Raw genomic sequence first — 24,711 nt, 5'->3', positions numbered from 1 at the left:
ATGGTCAAGGACAACGCCTATAATTTTCGGTGATGATCAGATTAATATTTTGGGATGAAATGGGCCAAAAACTTAATTTTTGTGTGTTTTCGACTCGAATATAATACCATAGACAGACGACAGGCTTAATTTGCATTAAAAAATTCTTAATTTGAATTAATATTTACCCCTGACAGACGAGAGTTTCTGCATTTTCGAAACAGTTTTTTGTTTCAAAACAATTGTTTGTCTGTGTGTAGGATGAACATCTTTTACATTTGTTTTGATATTTTTCGGGATTACATCTTTAGGAAATAGATACATGACATAAAGGAGGAATAGCACCTATGATCTTAGCAAAACAGCACCCAATTTAAAAAATGGTTGAAATTTGCCTTCATTTCATATTTTTATTTTCATAAATATAAATAAATTTGACAAGAAACAATTAATTTTCGACAGCATTGCCATATTGAAATTGCCTAATTCAGTATAAATTCAGTTTGATTTTGTGCATTAACAACACATAAAAATGAGGATAATGTACAAGTTGATTTGAATTAAGGCTGTTAATGCAAATTAAGGCTGTCGTCTGTCTAGGCTATAATCCAAATATCACAATACAACCCACCTTGAAGGGAATCTGGACAAGTAATTAGAAGGGCTGTACTGAATATTCGAAAATGTAAGGAATCGGTGTTGTTGACCTCTAATCGGGCAAGAGGGGACAAATATCACGAAATATTACCTAGACTCGGAATGAACATCCGCAGAAAGTTAGAGTTCCGTGGTAGTTGTGTAGGGTATCGTATGGTCGGCTCCGTCCGACTATACTGCTCCGCTCACTGGTTTTATTATTCATTTTATTTTTAATATTAAATGCAATAAATATAATTGTGTTCGTCCTTTGTTTGTTGTTTATTTTGGCACAAATCAAATGTTTTCTTGGAACAGCTGTTTATTTGCTAAATCTTACTAAATGTTGTCTGTTTACTTTTTTCAGTATTATCGCAAAAGAGAGTAAAAACGGCTTACTCTCTGAACTATAACATACTGAATAAATATTACTGGAAAAGTAACCAGACATACCTACTATAACTACCTTTATTTACTTACAGCTCCATACCGGACACATCCACATGGTTTTTGGTTCTGGTTACAGGAGCCATTTTTTCACATAAAAAGACTTGAAAGTACAAAAAGGCGCCACACGAATGTATGCAACAACCTCTCCAATCAATCAGCAAAAATAACTTCAGCAGAGATATCTTCTTAACTCCAACAAATCTGCTTTCATTAAACGTTGATAAACAGGTATCAAGTAAACTCCTTACCAAAAATAAATAACTAGCTACAATATTTAATTTATTTATTTAATTTTACGGAGAGTCCAAAAAATCAGCTGCTCATGGCGGCTTTGGCAAAAGTGTCTCAAAATTTCACACACACACCACTTGGCTTCTCTTAGGCAAAGCTGCATACAAAATTTCAGAGTTCTAAATCTAACAGTTCCCGCGTAATACAGTTTTAGTACTATTTTGTACCTTTCAGTACTAACTAAGTAGTTTTGCACCTGATTTTGTTTGTTATAGCTTAAGCTCCATACCAAGTTTCAGGTATGAATCTTCACCAATTTCATTCAAATATAATGTTTAGTACTTTTTAGTTTTTAGTTTTTTTTTTTATTTAAAAAAAAAAATACACATTCCACTTCGCTCTCATAGGCAAAGCTACGTACCAAATTTCAGACTTTCACGTCGAACCATTCCCGCGCAATTCAGTTTTTAGTACCTTTTAGTACGAATTTCCAACATCCCCGTCATATCACACACCCACTCACCAAACCCGCACTACAAAAGCTTCTAGCTTTAGCCGTTTCGTCTGGGCGTTTATGACCAGTCAGTCACTTATAACGCAACTCTTTTATATATATATATATAGATTAGAAGAACTGTTTAATGAATAGATTAAGCCTTCTTATTGAAGAGCACAACGTCTTCTTGTGAAAGTACTGTTGGTCGGTTGTTATTGAAGAGCGGAATGTCTTCTAATTGAAGGGGAAACAAGCTGATGCTATAAATAATTTGCGATCTACGTGGAAACGTCCATTCGGGACAAGGTTGGCATCGGACTTGAATTTAAGGTTTTCTCCTATGGGCAGATGACAAAAGCAACGTGATGAATTTCCCTTGAACTTTGCAAAGATGCGATTTAAACGTAATTACAGCCACAAATTATGTCATAGTCATTGGCCGCAACTGAATTTTAGTGAAGCTGTAAGCAATCTGGTCCTTGGTCGATATTGATTCCAAAATCAAGTTACCCTTTGAGATGTGGTCCCTTATGAAGTGATGACGCATGTCTATGTGCTTGGAACGCTTACACTCTGTATTTTTGGCGATTGAAATGCATCCTGCATTATCTTCATATATTTTGATAGGACGATCCTTATTAACAATGTGCAAATACTCCAAAATAATACGTATCCACAATCCTTCTGATGCAGCTTAACTTAGAGGAACATACTCAGCTTCACTCGATGACATCGCTACTGTACCTTGCTTCTTGCTTGACCATGATACTGGGTTTCCGAACACGTAGAATACGAATCCACTGGTGGATTTTCTGTCTTCTATATTGGATGCCCAGCCAGCATTTGCATATCAGACAAGAGCCTACTCGCCTTCATTTCTGGTATAAACCAAGTAGGTTTCTTTAGACCCTTTGAGGTAACGGAGAACTATCTTTAATGCAATCCAATGAATTTCACCACAGAAAAACAAATATCCGGGCGGACACTCAGCAAGATATATATAAGATTCCCCAATAATTCAAAATATGGTTTGGTACACTCTCCATCTTTATTGTTTGTTAGCAGCAGTCATTTTTCCATAGGTATTCGTGTTGGGTTTCAATCCGTCATTCCAAATTTTTCTAGCACGTGAGTAATTATATGTTCTTGAGACAATATAAGAACACCATCATTCGCATTGTAGTCAAATTTTGTTCCAAGATAATGCCTTAATTTTCCACAATCCTATAATTCAAATTTTCTGGATAAAATTTCCTTTAGTTCTGAAATTTCCTTCTCACTATTTCAAGAATTAAAATATCATCTACATATAGTAGTATGTAAATTAAATTGGTAGAACACATCCGAGTATATAAACAGTAATCGTGTTGTGAACGTACAAATCCCAGAGCCAACAGTACATCATTAATTTTCGTATTCCAGCATCTTGGTGATTGCTTCAGTCTATATATATATATATGTTTTTTCCAATTTCAAAACAGTGCCAGATACAGCTTCGATTCCTTCTGGGAATTTCATATATATTTCCTCATTAAGTGTTCCATGTAGGAATGCTGTCTTGAAATCCAACTGGTGGAAGTAAAATTTCATCCAAACGCCGACTGCTGAAACTATTCGAATTGTCAACTTTGCAACAGGGGAATAGATTTCGTTGTAATCCCTACCAAATTTTTGTTGGAATCCTTTGGCAACCAGTCTAGCTTTGTATCTGGTGGGATGCCCATCTTCATCTTTCTTTATTGCAAACACCCACTTGCATTGTAAGGGTTTCACCTTGTGAAGAATTTACGATTCTCCAAACTATGTTGATTTCCATAGCATTTAATTATTTTTCAACCGCCGGTAACCATTCCTCTTTGTTTGGACTTCTTTCAATTTCGTTATATGTTTCATGTATTTTTGGTTCAGCTGTTACGGCCTCAAACAATGACAGGTACTCATCTGAAAAGCTGCTGTTTGGTTTTCTTACCCTTTTGCTTCGTCTCGGTATATTAGCGATTTCCTCTCTAGTAGAGACTCTCCTGCTCTCTCAAGATAGTGTACAAAATGAAGTGAACCACAAGACTTGCTTCCGGCCTTATCAATTCGTACGGAGCGTACAGAGCAAAATAGCCTGTTTAAATAAATAAATAAATTAAAAACTTAAAGCTAATAAAGCAAAACAATCAACAATTATAACGAGTTAACGAACGAGTTAAAACGAAATAATTTGCATTAAAAAATTCTTAATTTGAATTAATATTTACCCCTGACAGACGAGAGTTTCTGCATTTTCGAAACAGTTTTTTGCTTCAAAACAATTGTTTGTCTGTGTGTAGGATGAACATCTTTTACATTTGTTTTGATATTTTTCGGGATTACATCTTTAGGAAATAGATACATGACATAAAGGAGGAATAGCACCTATGATCTTAGCAAAACAGCACCCAATTTAAAAAATGGTTGAAATTTGCCTTCATTTCATATTTTTATTTTCATAAATATAAATAAATTTGACAAGAAACAATTAATTTTCGACAGCATTGCCATATTGAAATTGCCTAATTCAGTATAAATTCAGTTTGATTTTGTGCATTAACAACACATAAAAATGAGGATAATGTACAAGTTAATTTGAATTAAGGCTGTTAATGCAAATTAAGGCTGTCGTCTGTCTAGGCTATAATCCAAATATCACAATACAACCCACCTTGAAGGGAATCTGGACAAGTAATTAGAAGGGCTGTACTGAATATTCGAAAATGTAAGGAATCGGTGTTGTTGACCTCTAATCGGGCAAGAGGGGACAAATATCACGAAATATTACCTAGACTCGGAATGAACATCCGCAGAAAGTTAGAGTTCCGTGGTAGTTGTGTAGGGTATCGTATGGTCGGCTCCGTCCGACTATACTGCTCCGCTCACTGGTTTTATTATTCATTTTATTTTTAATATTAAATGCAATAAATATAATTGTGTTCGTCCTTTGTTTGTTGTTTATTTTGGCACAAATCAAATGTTTTCTTGGAACAGCTGTTTATTTGCTAAATCTTACTAAATGTTGTCTGTTTACTTTTTTCAGTATTATCGCAAAAGAGAGTAAAAACGGCTTACTCTCTGAACTATAACATACTGAATAAATATTACTGGAAAAGTAACCAGACATACCTACTATAACTACCTTTATTTACTTACAGCTCCATACCGGACACATCCACATGGTTTTTGGTTCTGGTTACAGGAGCCATTTTTTCACATAAAAAGACTTGAAAGTACAAAAAGGCGCCACACGAATGTATGCAACAACCTCTCCAATCAATCAGCAAAAATAACTTCAGCAGAGATATCTTCTTAACTCCAACAAATCTGCTTTCATTAAACGTTGATAAACAGGTATCAAGTAAACTCCTTACCAAAAATAAATAATTAGCTACAATATTTAATTTATTTATTTAATTTTACGGAGAGTCCAAAAAATCAGCTGCTCATGGCGGCTTTGGCAAAAGTGTCTCAAAATTTCACACACACACCACTTGGCTTCTCTTAGGCAAAGCTGCATACAAAATTTCAGAGTTCTAAATCTAACAGTTCCCGCGTAATACAGTTTTAGTACTATTTTGTACCTTTCAGTACTAACTAAGTAGTTTTGCACCTGATTTTGTTTGTTATAGCTTAAGCTCCATACCAAGTTTCAGGTATGAATCTTCACCAATTTCATTCAAATATAATGTTTAGTACTTTTTAGTTTTTAGTTTTTTTTAATTTAAAAAAAAAATACACATTCCACTTCGCTCTCATAGGCAAAGCTACGTACCAAATTTCAGACTTTCACGTCGAACCATTCCCGCGCAATTCAGTTTTTAGTACCTTTTAGTACGAATTTCCAACATCCCCGTCATATCACACACCCACTCACCAAACCCGCACTACAAAAGCTTCTAGCTTTAGCCGTTTCGTCTGGGCGTTTATGACCAGTCAGTCACTTATAACGCAACTCTTTTATATATATATATAGATTAGAAGAACTGTTTAATGAATAGATTAAGCCTTCTTATTGAAGAGCACTACGTCTTCTTGTGAAAGTACTGTTGGTCGGTTGTTATTGAAGAGCGGAATGTCTTCTAATTGAAGGGGAAACAAGCTGATGCTATAAATAATTTGCGATCTACGTGGAAACGTCCATTCGGGACAAGGTTGGCATCGGACTTGAATTTAAGGTTTTCTCCTATGGGCAGATGACAAAAGCAACGTGATGAATTTCCCTTGAACTTTGCAAAGATGCGATTTAAACGTAATTACAGCCACAAATTATGTCATAGTCATTGGCCGCAACTGAATTTTAGTGAAGCTGTAAGCAATCTGGTCCTTGGTCGATATTGATTCCAAAATCAAGTTACCCTTTGAGATGTGGTCCCTTATGAAGTGATGACGCATGTCTATGTGCTTGGAACGCTTACACTCTGTATTTTTGGCGATTGAAATGCATCCTGCATTATCTTCATATATTTTGATAGGACGATCCTTATTAACAATGTGCAAATACTCCAAAATAATACGTATCCACAATCCTTCTGATGCAGCTTAACTTAGAGGAACATACTCAGCTTCACTCGATGACATCGCTACTGTACCTTGCTTCTTGCTTGACCATGATACTGGGTTTCCGAACACGTAGAATACGAATCCACTGGTGGATTTTCTGTCTTCTATATTGGATTGCCCAGCCAGCATTTGCATATCAGACAAGAGCCTACTCGCCTTCATTTCTGGTATAAACCAAGTAGGTTTCTTTAGACCCTTTGAGGTAACGGAGAACTATCTTTAATGCAATCCAATGAATTTCACCACAGAAAAACAAATATCCGGGCGGACACTCAGCAAGATATATATAAGATTCCCCAATAATTCAAAATATGGTTTGGTACACTCTCCATCTTTATTGTTTGTTAGCTGCAGTCATTTTTCCATAGGTATTCGTGTTGGGTTTCAATCCGTCATTCCAAATTTTTCTAGCACGTGAGTAATTATATGTTCTTGAGACAATATAAGAACACCATCATTCGCATTGTAGTCAAATTTTGTTCCAAGATAATGCCTTAATTTTCCACAATCCTATAATTCAAATTTTCTGGATAAAATTTCCTTTAGTTCTGAAATTTCCTTCTCACTATTTCAAGAATTAAAATATCATCTACATATAGTAGTATGTAAATTAAATTGGTAGAACACATCCGAGTATATAAACAGTAATCGTGTTGTGAACGTACAAATCCCAGAGCCAACAGTACATCATTAATTTTCGTATTCCAGCATCTTGGTGATTGCTTCAGTCTATATATATATATATATATGTTTTTTCCAATTTCAAAACAGTGCCAGATACAGCTTCGATTCCTTCTGGGCATTTCATATATATTTCCTCATTAAGTGTTCCATGTAGGAATGCTGTCTTGAAATCCAACTGGTGGAAGTAAAATTTCATCCAAACGCCGACTGCTGAAACTATTCGAATTGTCAACTTTGCAACAGGGGAATAGATTTCGTTGTAATCCCTACCAAAATTTTGGTGGAATCCTTTGGCAACCAGTCTAGCTTTGTATCTGGTGGGATGCCCATCTTCATCTTTCTTTATTGCAAACACCCACTTGCATTGTAAGGGTTTCACCTTGTGAAGAATTTACGATTCTCCAAACTATGTTGATTTCCATAGCATTTAATTATTTTTCAACCGCCGGTAACCATTCCTCTTTGTTTGGACTTCTTTCAATTTCGTTATATGTTTCATGTATTTTTGGTTCAGCTGTTACGGCCTCAAACAATGACAGGTACTCATCTGAAAATCTGCTGTTTGGTTTTCTTACCCTTTTGCTTCGTCTCGGTATATTAGCGATTTCCTCTCTAGTAGAGACTCTCCTGCTCTCTCAAGATAGTAAGTACAAAATGAAGTGAACCACAAGACTTGCTTCCGGCCTTATCAATTCGTACGGAGCGTACAGAGCAAAATAGCCTGTTTAAATAAATAAATAAATTAAAAACTTAAAGCTAATAAAACAAAACAATCAACAATTATAACGAGTTAACGAACGAGTTAAAACGAAAACTAACATCGAGTGTAAAGTGACACATTGTGTATAAGGTATCACAGTGGTTTCAAAGTTTTTTTTATGCAATAATTATTAAATCGAAATGAGCAATGCTCATGGTATAAATAAATTAAAATATAATAATATATAAATTAATACGGATATTTACTGTCTTTTATCCTCTGTGTGTGCCTTGAGTGGGATTTTTGTAGAAATCAAGAATACTGTATATACCTGGATCAGTGTCTATGTTTTCGTTGATAACCCCGATTGAAGATAACTATGCAATTTTTAATGTTTTTTCAATTCAATGTTTATTAATCCAAAATTAACGAATTATCTAGTATAAAATGGCACACAACAAATACTATGCTCTAAATTTTATGTTTTCTTTAATATATGATTTGATCGTTTTAAGACAAAAAGGATTGTAAAAACCTTATATGATTGATTAAAACTTAAAGGGTCATGATATAAAAATATAAGTGCACAGTTTAATTATTTTTAAAGAAAAATAATTAACTATTGAACTATATTTTTGCATGGGGATTAACATTTCTATTATTAATATATATCACAGCACTCTCTTAATATTTCATAAGGAGAATCTAAAATTTTTTGGAAATAAAACAAATTTTGCTTTATTTAGTGTGTTTTTTTTATTTTGTTTCCGATATTTCGATCGTCTTCGACGATCATCATCAGGGAGTTATTTTATCTTAAATTGAAAATTTAACAAATGTTTATATATATATATATATATCAAATAATAATTACATTATTTTATTCACAAACAGTATTCTTCTAACACCTTCATTTCTTCACAAGAGTCATCTAACTAACTTTTATTTCTAATTTGATGTTTTTCTATTACATTTCGGTATATCTGTATCTGTTTTAAAATGCTTTTTCTTTTTAGCGGGAACGTTAATTATGTGCAGCATTTCCATCATATACCTTCTCTTATAATTTCGTTCTTGTGTCAATATCTTCACGTCTCTGAAATTTGGTGTATGTCCACTTAAAGTGCAATGTGCTGCAAGTGCTGTTTTTTGCTCCAAAGGTTTGTTTTTTTGCTCGGATTTGTGAGCACTAAGTCTAGTTTTTAACTTCGTTTTTGTAGTACCAACATATACCTTTTGGCATACATTGGACTCGTCTCCATTACATCCAATTTGGTATACATTCGATTTATTGTCCGTTGGAATTTTTGCCTTTGTCTGACTAAAAAAGTTGTTGTTTTTATAGCTGCTTTTTAATGCTAATTGGTATTTTTCTTTGTCATACAAATTTGAGTTTGAAAATCTTTCTGAGAAACCTTAAATATATGACGACCTCTTGTATATTTTTGGTTCCCTATCATGGCGGTCAACATTTTTAGATTTTGCTTTTCGGATTAAATCATTAATGGTTTTGTTTGGAATACCATTAATTTTCAATATTTTCCGAATTTTTCTTGTATTTTTTAGCGCGAAATTTACAATCGCTAATGTCCAATACCCTTTTTATGAAATTTTTGGCTGTGTTTATTTTTACTTGTTTGGGATGTTTTGAATGAAAATTTATTATTCTTCCTGAAGCAGTGGGTTTTTGGTAGCAATCTAATACAATTGTACCATATTTTCTGTGAACTTCTGCATCAAGATAGGGAAGTTTATTATTTGACTCACATTCCATAGTGAATCGCAATTGTTTATTAAATTCGCTTAATGTCTTTAATGTATTATCTATTTGGCTTTTTTAACAATACAAAATATGTCATTAACATATTTTGTTAGTATCCTTGCTTTTGTATTCAATTTTTGTATTGTTACGTCAAGTACTTCTTCCGTTACGATTTCTGCAATGATGGGAGAGATTGGAGAACCAATTGGCATGCCTTTTTGTTGTTCATATATTTTATCTTGGTATAAAAAATATCTCGTCAAAATTTCAATAAACAGGCCCATTGGTATTTTGGTATGTTGTTCTATTAGTGTCCACTTATTCTTAATAGTTTTTATAGCGAGGTTTACTGACACACTAGGAAATAGTGAAACTACATGAAAAGATATTAGTATTTCATCGTCGTCAATGGTTTGATTGTTGATCCTTGATTTCAATTCAACTGCATATTTAATGTTGTATTTTGAGTCTTTCGTTATGTGTTTTAAAATTGTTGCTATATATTTAGATAATACATAGGTTGGAGAATTAATGCATGAACAAATTGGACGCAAAGGATTACCTTCCTTATGGATTTTTGGAAATCCATATATCCTAGGTGCAACAGAAGTCTTGTTAATCAATTTTTCACTGATTCACTTTAATGGAGAGCGAAAGCATAATTATAAACTCTCAGATTGAGAAACAAAAAAGAACTCATAAAAATAAACTAAGCGTTTTAAAACAACAACAACATTGGGACCAAAATTTGCGTTACCTGCAACAAATAAAACCTTCCCCTTGTTTAATGTTGTAGCAGAGGGAGAAGAATGTATACAGACGTTAGAGAACAAAGAGAAACAAGAGAATGGTAGAATCAATCTTGTCACTCTTATAAACGATCATATGAGAAAAACAAAGATTGGAAAAAGAGATAAATTTACATTAGTTAGAGTGGGACAAACTTCGAAATTTTTGAGAGACAATAAACAGATACTTATTCTTAATGCTGACAAAGGAGGAAAAACGGTAGCAAAGACAAAATCAGACTATGATTCAAAAATGAATGAAATTATTATGGACTTATGCACATATAGAAGATTGCAAAGGGACCCAACCACGGGATTACAAGAAAAGTCCAACAGAATTGTGGTGTGATTATTTGAGCAAAAATATATCAGTGAACCCGACAAAAACAAAGTGATTAACAAGACTTCTATTGCAGCTAGGATATATGGACTTCCAAAAATCCATAAGGAAGGTAATCCATTGCGTCCAATTTGTTCATGCATTAATTCTCCAACCTATGAATTATCTAAATATATAGCAAAAATTTTAAAGCACATAACGAAAGACTCAATATACAACATTAAAGATGCAGTTCAAATTCAAATCAAGGATAAACAATCAAACCATTGACGACGATGAAATACTAATATCCTTTTATGTAGTTTCACTATTTCCTAGTGTGCCAGTAAACCTCGCTATAAAAACTATTAAGAATAAGTGGACACTAATAGAACAACATACCAAAATACCTGTTAAGTCCGAACTATAGGGACTTGGGTGGATGACAGGTTTAGTGCAGTTGTGGTTCTCCCAATAGAGTCAGTGCGTCCAATACGCACTCGTGAGCAATAAAGAAATAGAAATAAAACACGATATGTTTTTAGTAAAGGCTTTCGACCAATGCCGAGTATTTATTGGTAACGATATTACCTGTATGGTACAACAAAATGTACGGTGGCTTACTATTTAAGCCCGATCACAACAATATATGCGTGTAGCCAGTCGGTAACAACGAGAAGTTAATCAAGTACGTAATGTTTGTTTACACAAGGATGCCTAAAGGTGGCGCAAACTCAAAATGTAAACAAAGGTCCGTTGAAATCTGTCAGCCTCATACTATTACAAGGATGTAATAATGAGGAATAGACAGATTTCAACGGCTTCGACCTTTTAAATTAAAGGCTAACTATTTGACTATATAAATAGCAATTCTTGCTTGAACAATACCAATGGACCTATTTATTGAAATTTTGACGATATGTACCAAAATTCGAGCTATTTTTTATACCAAGATAAAATTTATGAACAACAAAAAGGCATGCCAATGGGTTCTCCAATCTCTCCCATCATTGCAGACATCGTAATGGAAAAAGTACTTGACGTAACAATACAAAAATTGAATACAAAACCAAGGATACTAACAAAATATGTTGATGACATATTTTGTATTGTTAAAAAAAGCCAAATAAATTATATATTAAAGACATTAAACGAATTTAATAAACAATTGCGATTCACTATGGAATGTGAGTCAAATAATAAACTTCTCTCATCATTTTCAAACTCAAATTTGTATGACAAAGAAAAACACCAATTAGCATTAAAAAGCAGCAATACCAACAACAAGTTTTTGGTCAGACAAAGGCAAAAAATCCGACGGACAATAAATCGAATGTAGTATACCAAATTGGATGTAATGGAGACGAGTCCAACGTATGCCAAAAGGTATATGTTGGTATTACAAAAACGAACCTAAAAACTAGACTTAGTGCTCACAAATCCGAGCAAAAAACAAACCTTTGGAGCAAAAAACAGCACATTGCACTTTAAGTGGACATACACCAAATTTCAAAGACGTGAAGATATAGACACAAGAACGAAATTATAAGAGAAGATATATGATGGAAATGCTGCACATAATTAATGTTCCCGCTAAAAAGAGAATGAATTTTAAAACAGATACGGAAAACTGTGCCCAAATATACCGAAATGTAATAGAAAAACATCAAATTAGAATAAAATTTATTTAGATGACTCTTGTGGAGAAATGAAGGTGTTAGAAGAATACTGTTTGTGAATAACATAATGTAATTATTATTTGTTATATATTTATATATATATATATATATATATGTTAAATTTTCAATTTAAGATAAAACAACTCCCTAATGATGATCGTCGAAGACGATCGAAATATCGGAAACAAAATAAAAAAAAACACACTAAATAAAGCCAAATTTGTTTTATTAAAAACGACCTCGAGCCGAACAAAATGAAACTCTAAGGAAAACTTAAAGATCAAAGGTCAACAAAAATCACATAAAATTTTTTTGGAAATAGTTTTCATTAATTCTGTTTATAAAATCGATTACGAGTTCGTAACCAGTATCTTCATGTAATATTGTCCCTGGATAGCGAAAAGGTAGGTTGAATATCATCTTCAGCATTTATTCTGGATGATTTGCAGGCATTTGAGATGTGTTTTTGCTGCTCCATGCAATGACACATTTATATAATGAATGTAGTGATAGCTTTTCTGCACGAGTTTTCAATGTGTGAACGGAATGTGAGTTTTTTGTCAAAAATAACGCCGAGATATTTCACTTCATTAAATATTTGAAGTGAGTTGTTTTGGAAAGATACATTTCTACAAGTAACTCTTTTGGGTGATTTATTCCAAGGAAATATTATACTTTCTGCTTTTTGATTATTTATTTTTATTTTCCATTTGAGGAAATATTTATTAATGGAAAATATACTCTTTTCCATTTTTTAAGTAATGCACTCGTAAGTTTACTTGTAGCAATAAGAGCTGTATCACCAGCATAGTATGCCACGTCTATGTGTCTTGGTGGTATAAAATCTGATACGTATATTGAATATAATATGGGGGAGAGGATAGATCCTTGTTATTTATTGAAACCGTAAAATATCTCGCGGATAAAAAATCAGCTACTAAGTGGCAGATATGTTTTGGGACGTGAGCAGATATTAACTTAAATAGGAGCCTATTGTGCCAAACAGTGTTGAAAGCTTTCTGTATATCCAAAAGTATGAGTCCTGTGGATTTATAGCATTTCTAGATTAAATGAAACCTTTTACAAATTAAATGAAACATTTTCCAAATTAAATGAAACCTTTTCCAAATTAAATGAAACCTTTTCCAATTGAAATGAAACCTTTTCCAATTGAAATGAATCCTTTTACAAATAGAATGAAACCTTTTCCAAATTAAATGAAACCTTTTACAAATGGAATGAAACTTTTTCCAAATTAAATGAAACCTTTATTCTTATCCAAGGAAATATAATATTTCCAGTAATTTTAAATCAATATTTGAAAATTAAATCAAAGAATATTAACAACTATAGTTGTATGGCTATGTAATTAACATAAATATTCTTTAATTCGGTGTGATTTTATTTTATATCTTTACTAAATAAAATTAAAAAAATATTAATACAAACTGTGGTATTTCTTGACATTTTAATAAAAAAATGTTTTAGAACAATTATTGAATACCCGGTCCTAAATGCGAAACACATATTTGAATTAATAAATTGTTGATGATAAGGTAACTGCTTATATTAATGAAGGGGTTCCCGACTTGCAGCTTGTGGGGTTTTCAAAACCATGTAAATAACGTAGTTAGAGTTATCTTGCCTAGTAAGCCGTTGAATACTTCGCTCGATTACATCAACAATGTTATGTTCCATTGAAACGTCACACAGCTCAGCTCTTGTACATAATTTTATTTAAAAAAAGCATTTTCGATTGGATTTAGCATTGGAGAATAAGGCGGTAAGAATTTAAGGTTGCATATTTTGGATTCGATAAAATTTTTATGTCATGTCGCTTGTGTATTTGAGCGTTATCGATTATCAAGAACGAATTTTCCAACTCTGGATTGATTTTCTCCAAAAGACTTTCTATAAATAATTTAAATCTGTCTGCATTGACACTGGAATTAGAAATGATTGTGTGATGTACAACTCCCGCGTTGTTTATTGCTGCAATTAGAGTGACATTACGACCTCTGACCGTATGCAACACAATGTGTGATCTTGTTCATTGTCTTGAACGGGCTTGTGTTCTTCGTAGATGAATATTAATTTTTCTCGTTGTTGGGGTATCCATTTGTAAAGTCTTGAGCATATTTTTGTCTCAAACCTTCAGCATTTATTCTGGATGATTTGCAGGCATTTGAGATGTGTTTTTGCTGCTCCATGCAATGACACATTTATATAATGAATGTAGTGATAGCTTTTCTGCACGAGTTTTCAATGTGTGAACGGAATGTGAGTTTTTTGTCAAAAATAACGCCGAGATATTTCACTTCATTAAATATTTGAAGTGAGTTGTTTTGGAAAGATACATTTCTACAAGTAACTCTTTTGGGTGATTTATTCCAAGGAAATATTATACTTTCTGCTTTTTGATTATTTATTTTTATTTTCCATTTGAGGAAATATTTATTAATGGAAAATATACTCTTTTCCATTTTTTAAGTAATGCACTCGTAAGTTTACTTGTAGCAATAAGAGCTGTATCACCAGCATAGTATGCCACGTCTATGTGTCTTGGTGGTATAAAATCTGATACGTATATTGAATATAATATGGGGGAGAGGATAGATCCTTGTTATTTATTGAAACCGTAAAATATCTCGCGGATAAAAAATCAGCTACTAAGTGGCAGATATGTTTTGGGACGTGAGCAGATATTAACTTAAATAGGAGCCTATTGTGCCAAACAGTGTTGAAAGCTTTCTGTATATCCAAAAGTATGAGTCCTGTGGATTTATAGCATTTCTAGATTAAATGAAACCTTTTACAAATTAAATGAAACATTTTCCAAATTAAATGAAACCTTTTCCAAATTAAATGAAACCTTTTCCAATTGAAATGAAACCTTTTCCAATTGAAATGAATCCTTTTACAAATAGAATGAAACCTTTTCCAAATTAAATGAAACCTTTTACAAATGGAATGAAACTTTTTCCAAATTAAATGAAACCTTTATTCTTATCCAAGGAAATATAATATTTCCAGTAATTTTAAATCAATATTTGAAAATTAAATCAAAGAATATTAACAACTATAGTTGTATGGCTATGTAATTAACATAAATATTCTTTAATTCGGTGTGATTTTATTTTATATCTTTACTAAATAAAATTAAAAAAATATTAATACAAACTGTGGTATTTCTTGACATTTTAATAAAAAAATGTTTTAGAACAATTATTGAATACCCGGTCCTAAATGCGAAACACATATTTGAATTAATAAATTGTTGATGATAAGGTAACTGCTTATATTAATGAAGGGGTTCCCGACTTGCAGCTTGTGGGGTTTTCAAAACCATGTAAATAACGTAGTTAGAGTTATCTTGCCTAGTAAGCCGTTGAATACTTCGCTCGATTACATCAACAATGTTATGTTCCATTGAAACGTCACACAGCTCAGCTCTTGTACATAATTTTATTTAAAAAAAGCATTTTCGATTGGATTTAGCATTGGAGAATAAGGCGGTAAGAATTTAAGGTTGCATATTTTGGATTCGATAAAATTTTTTATGTCATGTCGCTTGTGTATTTGAGCGTTATCGATTATCAAGAACGAATTTTCCAACTCTGGATTGATTTTCTCCAAAAGACTTTCTATAAATAATTTAAATCTGTCTGCATTGACACTGGAATTAGAAATGATTGTGTGATGTACAACTCCCGCGTTGTTTATTGCTGCAATTAGAGTGACATTACGACCTCTGACCGTATGCAACACAATGTGTGATCTTGTTCATTGTCTTGAACGGGCTTGTGTTCTTCGTAGATGAATATTAATTTTTCTCGTTGTTGGGGTATCCATTTGTAAAGTCTTGAGCATATTTTTGTCTCAAACCTAATGTTCTGGAGTCATTCATTCGTTCTATTTCACTAGAGGCCATCTTCAACGTAATTTTTAATTTCCGTAATCCATTTTCTATGCAGCTTGTGGAAATATTTATATCATTTTCTCTCAACAGTTTAGTTTTTATGTCTTTGATGGTAATTCCAGGTTGACTTTCTAGATATAACTCGATCAGACTTTAAACTTCTTGTGTCAAAAATTTAGTTCTATTTCCTCCACGCTTATTTTCCTTCCAGAATTTCTTTTTGTATCTTCTTATTAATGCTTTTGCTGAACTTACTTTTATGCAGGTTAAATTTGCAGTCTCGGAAATTGTTCCACCCTCTTCATACAATTTACATAATAAAAATTGCATGTCTTTTATTATTTTGTTATACTGACCCAATTTGTTTCGGGGTCTTGTAGATGTAGCTTCGGTAGGTTCTGGAGCATTTCCACTTGCAATACTTGGCGAGGTTATAGATTCTTCTTCAGATTCCCAATTATCAGAGGTTCCCGAGCAAAAATCAGGTTAGCTCATAATTATTTAATTGTGTATGGCTACCTATACAAAACTCTACTAAATGAATGAACATTAGGTTTGAGACAAAAATATGCTCCAGACTTTACAAAATTGATACCCCAACAACGATCAATGAATATTGGGGATACCCCAATCACACAATAATTTCTAATTCCAGTGTCAATGCAAATAGATTTAAATTATTTATAGAAAGTCTTTTGGAGGAAATCAATCCAGAGTTGGAAAATTCGTTCTTGATAATCGATAACGCTCAAATACACAAGCGACATGACATAAACAATTTTATCGAATCCAAAATATGCAACCTTAAATTCTCACTGCCTTTTTCTCCAATGCTAAATTCAATCGAAAATGCATTTTCAAAAATAAAATTATGTGCAAGAGCTGAGCTGTGTGACGTTTCAATGGAACATAACATTGTGGATGTAATCGAGCGAAGTATTCAAAAGCTTACTCGGCAAGATTGTTCTAACTACGTTATGGACATGGTTTTGAAAATCCCACAAGCTGCAAGTCGGGAACATCTTCATTAAGATAAGCAGTTACCTTATCATCAGCAAGTTTTTAAATCAAATATGTATTTCGCATTTAGGACCGGGTATTCAATAATTGTTCTAAAATATTAATTTATTAAAATGTCAAGAAATACCCTAGTTTGTATTACTATTTTTTAGTTTTATTTAGTAAAGATATAAAATAAAATCACAACGAATTAAAGAATATTTATGTTAATTACATAGCCATACAACTATAGTTGTTAATATTCTTTGATTTAATTTTCAAATATTGGTTTAAAATTACTGCAAATATTATATTTCCTTGGATAAGAATAAAGGTTTCATTTAATTTGGAAAAAGTTTCATTCTATTTGTAAAAGGTTTCATTCTATTTGTAAAAGGTTTCATTTCAATTGGAAAAGGTTTCATTTAATTTGGAAAAGGTTTCATTTAATTTGTAAAAGGTTTCATTTAATCTGGAAATGCTATATTTAAACGCTTGTTTTTATATATGATGTTTTTGATTCTGCTCACTTGATGGACTGTATAGTTGTTTATTGAAACCAAACTGTTTTTTGGATATAATATTATGGTCTGAGATCAATTCTGATAATTCTGTTGCTCAAGAGGCAACAGAACAGAAATACTACCAAAGGAATTTGCTAGTAATTCTGTTTTGTCGATATCAGTGATTATCTTTGTATTGTTATCCATCAGAAAATAAATATTTTGACGACGTTTGCCTCTTAACGATCGACTTATTTTCCAGAATTTTTTATCCCCGGGTTTTAAATTGTTAAGTATGTTATTCCAATTCTTATTTCTTTCCTCATTGATTTTTCTGTCAATAATATGTGTTAAGAAATTAACATATTCTTTATAGAAAAGTTTCTGTTGGATGTTGCTGGAACGTTCTTTTCTTTTAAATTTTCTTCTTTGTCCAATTAAACGAATTATATTATAAGGTGAATGGTTTTCTTCTATTACTTGAAACTGTTGAGATGAGCAAATCGTTAAAACAATCGATTTCAAGATCAATTGCTAACTTGGTCGTGTATAATTCTGTAGATGGTACAATGCTTCTGTTAATTATAGTTTTTTAATTATTCCATTGAATTTTCTTTTTTGAGGAATAGTTCGTATTATTAGATTGTAAGGAAGAGCATCGAATAGTACATTCAACTGGCCGGTGATCTGATGTAAGCTCATATTGCAGTGTCTCTAATATAAGAGGAAGAGCTACATTAGTTAGCATTATAGTTTGCATGATGAGGGTATAATGTGTGTTCTCTTGGATGATGGATAAAAAAGTTTGAATGATATTGCATATCATTTAGGACAACTCTGGAACGATTATTAGTTCCACAATTCCAGTTGACATGCTTAGCATTAAAATCACCGAGCACTATAAAATCTTTGTAACATAGTGTCAAAGCCGAAATACCATTTTGAAAGAGCCTATTATATTTGGGAGAGTACGCTGAGGTGGCAATTACATGAGCTCCATTTATTATATCAACAGAAATATTCTCGATATTAGCTGTTCTTGTAATAGGAAGGAGCGTATGTTGAAGTGTCTTTCTTACGATAATAGTGACACCTCCCTCTCTGCAATCTAATTTGTCATTACGGTAGGTAAAGTAACCATTAAAATAGGTTTGGTGATTCTTCTCGATAAAAGTTTCATTCAAGCAGGCTATGTCTATACATTAGGAATGTAAGAGATTTTCTAATTGTTTTTGAAGAGCGAAAGGAGTATTGCCATTAGCATTTCAATGAAGCGATTTAAGTTTTTTCGACTTACCGAATGTCATGGGCATGTTTTATAAGAGACATAACAACATGTATTTGTTGTGTTTTAGTGATACATCTGCTTAACTCATCGAGAGCAGGCGTAAATATATTAAACAGTGTATCAATATCAAAGAGAGAACTGTTCTCATTATGAACAGCATCTGCATAAAAAGTGTTCCCACGTCGCTGGTATGTTTTGTTGTTTGTTAGAACACGGGCGGCGGAGTTGGATGGGGGATCGTCATTTTTTGTTCTCCAACCAGAAGTAGCATTTGATCTAATTTGTAAACAATGAGAGGGCATCGGGCAATTAACGTCGTTAGCCGAGTGATCAATTCTCTCATACCCGTTATTTCTGCAATTAAAGCAAGTAAATACAAGAGGTTTCTTATTGTTTTGCGTGAATGCAATCCTTAAATAAATGTGGTGTAGAGAGATTATCTTCTTTCGCATTGAATGTATGAAACTCAATTTTTGCTTCTTTTAACGAATTAACGCAGAACTCAAATTTGTCTTTATAATGTGAAACTTTTGCAATAAATGGCAAGCTCTTGTCGTTATGTATATACTTTATGTATTGAATTGTTTTTGGAATTTGTATTAATTTTGTTTGCTACGAATAATTGAAGAAACTGTATATATTGTTAAAGGAAAATACGAAGCAGAGAACACGTCCACTCGCGATCAAAGACAGTACGAGACTGAAGATAAGTATGTAGAGTTAGACCATGTTATCTGTTATTTGGTTTCATAAATAATGTTCATTACTTCGTTATTATGTATACTTAACCTATCTACAAACTTCTTTAAATTGAAAAAATATTGAACTCCGGCTATATTATAGATATAGGTTTTTTACTTTGTTGGGAATTCATAATTCCGGCTGATACATTTCCTCAGGATCTTTCTCCCAAAAACGTCCAGTTCGTTGGCTACTACTGGAGAAATAACAAACCAGATTGGAAAACCGCAAAGGAGTATAGATCTTAAACGGCATATGCATTAGAGCTTTTTACCGGGTTAACCTCCTTTATGAGGATTTATTTGACATATATGCAAAGGAATTGACAATTGAAACCCACTGGGTTAACGAAATCCGGTTAAATGTAAACGTACTATTACAGTCACTTTGTAGAGAGGTAATTTTGTGTGTTTGAGGAAGATATTTATTGTTGAAAAGAAGCGCGAATCGCCCAGCAATACGTTTTGCTTTCTGAAGTGATAATCGTACATGGGCGTTAAATTTCATTAGGACGTTAAAGTTGATCCCAAGGTACTTAAATGTGGAAACAAAAGGAATCTCCGTTCCATGTAGCAACTTGCTCATAGGAACAACCGTTCTATGGTACTTTCCTGATGCGTTTCGTATACAAATATCTGTACTTTTGGCTGCATTTATTTTAATTCCCCATGTTCTATAATAATCATCAATGGTTGCAAGATGTGATGCTGCTTTTTTGTAGTGCTTTATCTGGTGTCATATCATCAGCAAAAATCTAGCAACCGTCAGCATATAGTATTGCCTGGGATTTGGCCGAAAGATGGCATAGACTCTTGGATTTGGACATTAAATTGTCTACTGTGGAAAAAAATCTGTGTCAGCTTTACAATGTATAGATCAAGTCAGAAATCTATAAATTTGTATAAGATTCCTTAATGTGACGCCGAGTCGATATTACATATAGCACATTTTTGATGATGAAGATTGTTTATGACGTCAGTATGAAACTTTAAATGTGTTGTTTAATGCTGTGTTGAGTGAAAATTTTTTGAAAGGAAATTGGAAATCAGATATTGGCTTAATTATTAAGTCTTTTTAAATTTTTTTCTTTCAGCACCATCTCGAAAATATTAGACAGGAGTGATATTGGACGGAAATCGGAAACAATTTCGCTATTTGGCTTTTTTAATTGGAATTACCTTCACCACTTTCCAATCCGAAGGAAAATATCCGTTATTGTTGCACTGATTGAAACAGAAACGTCGTGAGTAGTTTTACGGTTGAGTCTGGAAAATTCCTTATGACATAGTTGGATATGACATCAATTCCACTTGTATTTTTATTGTTGATTGTGAGAATTAAACTTTTAATACTTTTAGGATCTGTAAAATGATGTGAGTCTTAACTAAACTGCTTATTGCGTTAAAACTAGCATCAAATGAATAAATACGAAGAGGTATGATCCAAGATCTTCAACTGGACGTTCTGGATCTCTATGCCTGAAGGTTGACGTATAATACTTCTGAAATTCATACGCTATCATAGACGTGTTTGGGATGGAATTATCGTCGTGGAGAATATGATGGCAAAATGGTTGTTCATTTTTTCCATGATAAAACTTTTTTGAAGTCTGTGGGACCATATATTAACATTTTGTAATTTGGAATTAAAGAGGTTTGCTTGCTCTATATTTACAGATTCTTAAATTATTATTTTCAAAAGTTTAATTTGCTGTGATAGCCCTATTTCCAGAGCGGTGAAATATGAGCTTCAGGTATTTTTGTCATCGATGTTTTATTTTATAAAGTTCTTTCAGAAAGTGGAAATTTGCCATCGTTAACGGTAAGTTGTTGAGAGTGAGAATTGTAAATCGACTTAAAAGGATTATTAAATTCACTTATTAAGCCATCTATTTCACAATTTTCCAAATTTCTGCATGCAGTAGGGATGATGTGGCGGGATGGAGTGTCCATGTCGCTTCGAAAGCTCGCCCAGTCTGTATTTTTATACTAAGTGTATTTTCTTGGGATTCTCAATGAAAAATTTGTGTCATCCATATCAATTGATAATTTTAAAGGGAAGTGGTCGGAAAATGTCGGTAATGTTTCCAGATTAATGTTGTTTCAATTTATGTTTAATAATTGTGGACTTAATAGATAGTGGTCCAGGAAGGAGGCACCATTTGGAAAAGAAGGAGACGAATCACATAAACGCGAAACGTCCAACGAATTTTCATCCAGCCAACTAGCAAGAATTTTTCCCGTTAGAGTTGTATTTTTTGCGTTTAAATTACCTCCCAGGATAAATAAGTCATAATTCAAACAAAATTGCAGAAGTTTATCCAGGTCACTACGCATTCTCTGCGCTTGGTAATTGCGAGGGATATATATGTATATATAGAACCAATAAGCCATTTCTGTTGGGTGCCATTGGAAGATGAATCTATGTGAACAAGTGAGCTGCAAATCTGTTAAAAGACGTGTTTTAATATTGAAAACAAGCAAACGAATGAAAATTTTATTTTCTGTATATACATACAAAACTTATGTATGACAAATATTATATCAAAGCATTCTACAATAAATAAAAATAAGGTTTATTTTATCAAAGTACAATCTTCAATCTCAACACCCCCACTAGATTGGTCTTTGATATCAAGTAAATTGCAGCAGTGGATATGTTTAGAGGATGGCAATGCTTTGGTCATCACGTCTGCTACCATACCTCTGTTTTTATACAGGATATCTTTATTTGATCTTCTTCGATTAATTCTCTAATAAAGTCGATGTGTTTAGATCGAGCATGAAACTTGCTATTTCGAGATAGATAAATTGCACTCTTGTTGCCACATTTGATTTCAATAGATTGAAATTCATTAAGCTCTGTGAGAAGTGATTTCAACCACATAGCTTCTTGTGCTGAAGTCGATAGTGCCATGTACTCGGTTTCGGTGGTAGAAAGTACTGTGGTGTGTTGCTTCTTTGAGTTCCAGGATATTGACACGTTTTGGAATTTGAAAACATTGTTTCAATTTATGTTTAATAATTGTGGACTTAATAGATAGTGATCCAGGAAGGAGGCACCATTTGGAAAAGAAGGAGACGAATCACATAAACGCGAAACGTCCAACGAATTTTCATCCAGCCAACTAGCAAGAATTTTTCCCGTTAGAGTTGTATTTTTTGCGTTTAAATCACCTCCCAGGATAAATAAGTCATAATTCAAACAAAATTGCAGAAGTTTATCCAGGTCACTACGCATTCTCTGCGCTTGGTAATTGCAAGGGATATATATGTATATATAGTACCAATAAGCCATTTCTGTTGGGTGCCATTGGAAGATGAATCTATGTGAACAAGTGAGCTGCAAATCTGTTAAAAGACGTGTTTTAATATTGAAAACAAGCAAACGAATGAAAATTTTATTTTCTGTATATACATACAAAACTTATGTATGACAAATATTATATCAAAGCATTCTACAATAAATAAAAATAAGGTTTATTTTATCAAAGTACAATCTTCAATCTCAACACCCCCCCTAGATTGGTCTTTGATACCAAGTAAATTGCAGCAGTGGATATGTTTAGAGGATGGCAATGCTTTGGTCATCACGTCTGCTACCATACCTCTGTTTTTATACAGGATATCTTTATTTGATCTTCTTCGATTAATTCTCTAATAAAGTCGATGTGTTTAGATCGAGCATGAAACTTGCTATTTCGAGATAGATAAATTGCACTCTTGTTGCCACATTTGATTTCAATAGATTGAAATTCATTAAGCTCTGTGAGAAGTGATTTCAACCACATAGCTTCTTGTGCTGAAGTCGATAGTGCCATGTACTCGGTTTCGGTGGTAGAAAGTACTGTGGTTTGTTGCTTCTTTGAGTTCCAGGATATTGACACGTTTTGGAATTTGAAAACATAACCAGTGGTTGACTTTTTTTCGTCCACGTCACCAGCCCAATCAGCATCGGTAAATCCATTTAATTGGATTGAATCATCTTTGCTAAATTCCAATGCATAGTGCTTTGTGCCTTTTAAGTAACGAAAAACTCTTTTGACGGCTTGTCAATGTGCTTTCCCCGGATTTTTATTAAATCTTGAAAGAACCCCCACTGCATATGAGATATCTGGTCTTGTTACCTGAGCTGCATGTATAATACTTCCAATTGCTTCCTGATATGGTACATTTGTCATTTCAATTATTTCTTCTTCCCTTTTTGGACACATATCTTTAGTAATTTTCTGATTGATGTCCATTGGAGTTGAAATTGAGTTGCATTGATCCATGTTGAACTTTTTCAGCATATCATCTATATATAGTTTTTGATCCAACCATAGCTTTCATTTTTCTCTGTCTCTTGTAAGTTTCATCCCCAATATGTAATGCGCCGGACCAATGTCCTTCATCTTGAAGCATTTTGAGAGACTTTGCTTTATATACACTTTTCGTTTTTGATTATTCGAGAAAATTAATATGTCATCGACATAAACTGCAACGTTTGAAATAAATACATGGCTCGGTTTTGGATTGTGTAAGTCCAATTTTCTTAAGTTCTTCGTCCAATTTTCTTAATTTCGAATATGCGATTCCAACTTCATCATTCATTTCGTTTGTCAAATCAGTACATTCTTCAATTTCTTCTTCAAAATTTTCTTAAGTCCAATTTTCTTAAGTTCTTCGTCCAATTTTTTATTCCAAACCCTACATGCCTGTTTCAATCCGTATATCGATTTCTTTAGGCGGTAAACTTTTCGTTTGACCTCTTTGCACCTTTGTGGAATCTTCAAGTATATTACTTCCTTGAGATCACTTTGTAAAAATGCAGTCACCACATCCATTTGATCTATGACCAAGCCGTAACGCACTGCCAAGCTCAGGAGTAGTCGAACTGATGAATAGCGCACAACTGGAGAAAAGGTCTCACTGTAGTCGATTCCTTCTTTCTGTGAGTATCCTTTAGCTACGAGTC

At 33.1% G+C, this 24,711-nt stretch overlaps 1 pseudogene; it reads right to left on the bottom strand.

Annotated features, from left to right (window-relative positions):
* The window catches only part of LOC133325760 (uncharacterized), a 58,122-nt pseudogene extending 34,094 nt beyond the window's left edge, over positions 1-24,028 (bottom strand).
* Positions 24,029-24,711: the final 683 nt, after the last annotated feature.

The sequence above is a fragment of the Musca vetustissima genome, unplaced genomic scaffold, assembly GCF_032173495.1.
Source record: "Musca vetustissima isolate MV318-11 ecotype Yass unplaced genomic scaffold, APGP_CSIRO_Mvet_v1 utg24037, whole genome shotgun sequence".
Lineage (NCBI taxonomy): Eukaryota > Metazoa > Arthropoda > Insecta > Diptera > Muscidae > Musca > Musca vetustissima.
Note: the sequence above shows the minus strand (reverse complement) of the source record. Positions and strands in the feature narration are given on the sequence as shown.